This window comes from Odocoileus virginianus, chromosome 22 (assembly GCF_023699985.2).
Source record: "Odocoileus virginianus isolate 20LAN1187 ecotype Illinois chromosome 22, Ovbor_1.2, whole genome shotgun sequence".
Classification (NCBI taxonomy): Eukaryota; Metazoa; Chordata; class Mammalia; order Artiodactyla; family Cervidae; genus Odocoileus; species Odocoileus virginianus.
In genome coordinates this window covers 311,911-315,508 of record NC_069695.1, presented here as the reverse complement: position 1 = coordinate 315,508, position 3,598 = coordinate 311,911, and the positions used below count along the sequence as shown (strand labels likewise).

Genomic DNA, 3,598 nt, shown 5'->3' with positions numbered 1-3,598 from the left:
TCCGGCCTATGAGGATGCGGCCAGGGCTCGCTGCCAGTAACAGAGCGCGCTCCCTGAGCGCTGAAATAAGAGCGACTCAGCCGGCCCCGCGCCCCACCGCCAAGGGTCTTCAGAGCTCTGGGGACCCCACCCCACGGCTGCCCGGCGCGGAGGCCGCGCTGGAAGCAAAGCACCAGATCTGTTGACTATAAACTGAAGGAGGCATTCTCTGCGCTGCTGTGTAAACGGCAAGAGATTCTGCTGCGTCATGGAAACCGGCGCCGGCAGGATTCCGAGGCGGGGGCGGTGTTTATCCTTGTCACACGGCAGAAGGTCAACACGCACCCGGTCCCCCCGGGGCCCGCGGCCCGGCGGGCGTGAGGGCGGGGTCGGCGGTCCTGGCAGCGTCTCCGCGCCTCCGGCTGTGAGCGGAGGCGGCCTCGGGCTCCTCCGAGTCCCTGCTCCTTGCTGGGCACAGACATGCCCGCCCTCTCTCAGCCTCCCTAATTCTGGCGGGCGTCGCGATCACCGCTTTGCGTTGCTGTTTTCGCTGAGCGGAGAGAGGGGAGACGGTGCACGCGTAGAGAAAGGCGAGGCGTGAGCCTGAGCTCCCGCCGTGTGAGGGGATGGACGCAGCACGCCTGCCCTTGAAGGGGTGTCGGGGTCCCATTGCCTGGTCGCGCTTTTCTGTTCGGAAAAGAGCCTTGCGCGTTTGTCAGCGAGGGGAAGGAGTCTGCAGCAAGGGGATGAGCGGCCTTCAAGCCCCAGAGGAGGAGTTGCGGGGGAGGGGGTGGGGGAGACCCAGGATCAGAGACCCCTTCCCACTTCGACTGGTTTGCAAATGAGCCTCGCGCCGGATCTTTCCACTGCCTCAGACCGGCCTCTTCTCCAACACGTGTCAAGCCATGAGGTCCTCTCTGCCTCCTTGCTGGGTCCTAGCCAAGTTTACCCGGAAAAGCCAGCTACACTGACTCAGGGTTCCTTCTTTTCTCCCCCTTCCTGCCCACCTGCTACCCTAGGTGAAGGGTCCCATAGGAACAGAGGGTGATCCCTGGCATGGAAAACAGGCAGAGGGCATGACCTGGACCAGTTCCGGTACGAAACACTTGTGTCTGGTTTCTCGGCCGTCAGAGTCTCGTCATCCTTACAAAGCCCTAGAGTCCCCGCGACGGCGCCTCTTATTCCTGAGTCTCCTGCACCTGGGGGATATTGCTAGCTTCACGTCCCGGGTGGGGAGACTGGGTCGGGGGAGAGAGAGCGCCAGCCCTGTCTGAGCTCCGTAGAGATAAGTAGGCAGAAAAAGGCTGAAGTTCAGCCTTTCAGTAACCGGCTAAGGTGTCTTCTTTCGTCTAGAGTAATAAAAATCAGAATTTTAAAGTCTATTGCCTTACTTACCCCAGAGGGCTCAAGAAGTCTTTCTTCTCGCTTTTTATGACTCCGGTTTTGCCTCGAGAAGTAAGTGGCACTATAAATCCCAAATAGCTTCCTACCTGCTGTTCTTCCCCAGTGAGACTTGAAGTGATTACTAGACACGGTTTCAGGCTCTGCCAAATGATAGGAAACTTAGAGAATTTGCTTTCTGCTCAGATTTACCAGGGGGAGAGGGTAATTTAAATGGCATTTCATTATCTCAAAAGAGGTGGCAGTAAACACATTCTGCTACCGAGAACAGACCCTTAACTAATTTCTCTTACTGGAAATCTTTCTATTGGAATTAGAGTAAAACTTCTGAGTTCAAACACTCTGCCTTTCCTGATTAGACAGTCTTCTACCGAACTGTCCCTCTGGAAGACCAGTTGCAGGGGGAAATTGTCATGCCTTTGAACAATGAGTGGAGGTAGAGAAGAAAAAATTAAGCACTTATCTGCCCCAGTTCTTGTACGTCCCCACTCATGCTTGGACCAAGGATGGCCGCCTCCTCCTTTCCAAATGGGGAGAAATTGGTTGACAGTTTCAGAGCTGTCTTTTCAGCACCTGCTCTGGGGCCCAAGTTATTGAGAAGTACATGTTAAGCCAGAATCTTACTACAGCTGTCAGAATCATGGTGATTGACAGCTGGTAAATCTCATTATGCATTTCCGCAGGATTGGAGCAAAGCTTTGATTAGTATTTAGACATTCACATTTGCAGGAGCAGCATTTTTCTTTGCTCTTAAAGAATAGTTGATAATGCTCGGGCCCAGCATCGAATCTCTATAATGTGCTCAGGATGAGGCCAGTACTATACAAACCTGAAGATGTGTTTTGGTTTGTTTCTCCTCAGTTTCATCTTGGCGACATCAACTCCACTCTTCCTTCTCTTGGACAAAGAAGAAGCGGAACAGAAGTTCTTCAGCCTGCAATTTGTTTCCAGGATATGACACGTTTGCCCTTGACCTCTGAAGAACATTTCCATATTCTTATATGTAGTAGGAATGAATGGTAAAACTGGTAGTTTTAAGGTATATAAATCTAAAAAGTGTGAAAGTGTTAGTCTCTCAGTCGTGTCTGACTCTTTGCAGCATCATGAACTATAGCCCACCAGGCTTCTGTGTCCATGGAATTCTCCAGGAAACACTACTGGAGTGGGTTGCCATTCCCTTCTTCAGGAGGTCTTTCCAACCCAGGGATCGAACCCAGATCTGCATTGCAGGCCATTCTTTACTGTCGGAGTCACCAGGAAAGCGCAAACAAATCTAAGTGCAATCTTTATTTGCAACCAAGCCAAAGTCACATGTACACATTTGATTAAGTAAAACTCTGTGATGATAAGAAAATTTGCATATGGTCAGGAAGGATATTTCCAGAGAATTTTAGTGGTTAAAGTCATAGGTGACTAATGGTAAAAAGTGAGATTTTTTCTTCCCCAACGTAACTCCTTGCAGTATAGCATATGGTGTCTTTGTATCACAAAGACCATGGATTCCACTCATTGGAATAGTTTTTGGAAAATAGTGATTGTGTTGGTTTTTAAACTATTGCTTCTCTGCTCACATCCACTATCCTGTACTCTGCTTTATGATTCTGGGGTTGGGTTGCTATAATCCCCATTTTCCTTTTTTTTATTTTTTCTACTCTTCTAAAATAGCCTTGAACAGCCACAGAGAGTTTCATTTTACTAATACCTTTTCCAAATAAAAAAGGATTTTTAAATCCATTATTTGGAGCATTTCATTCCCATCAAAATTCTTCCAAATGGGGTACTTTATGGAAATGAAAGGTTTAATGAAGCCTCTAGGGTCAGAGATTATAACCTCGTTAGAATCCTGCCAGCAGTAAGGAGTATGCAGCAGACGCAGATGTAGTGGATCTATCTGAGAAAGACCTGCTCCTTCTGCTAATTTCACAGCAGAGTACAAACCTTCCGCAAGGCTGCACAGAACTGCCTTTTCCCTGCTGTAGCATCTGCTATGGCCTGAATATTTGTGTCCTCCCAAATGTTGACACCTAACCCCCAAAGAGGAGGGAGTCAGGGAGCAGGCCTTCGGGAATCCTGAAGAGAGGGGAGAACTCTCCTGAATGGAACGAGGGCCCTTTCATAACAGTGGTTCCAGACAGATCTCTAGCCCCTGGACACAGGCAGAAGTTGCCGGCTGTGAACCAGGAAGAAGGTTGTCAGCAGTAAACTGTCACTAGAACAC

The 3,598-nt window shown here is 49.6% G+C and overlaps 1 long non-coding RNA gene across 1 annotated transcript; it reads left to right on the top strand.

Annotated features, from left to right (window-relative positions):
* The first annotated feature begins 347 nt into the window (after window positions 1-347).
* On the top strand, window positions 348-2,450 carry LOC110129860 (uncharacterized). The gene is made up of 2 exons (XR_002311648.2): window positions 348-1,074; window positions 2,242-2,450. It is a non-coding gene; the product is annotated as an uncharacterized lncRNA (long non-coding RNA).
* Window positions 2,451-3,598: the final 1,148 nt, after the last annotated feature.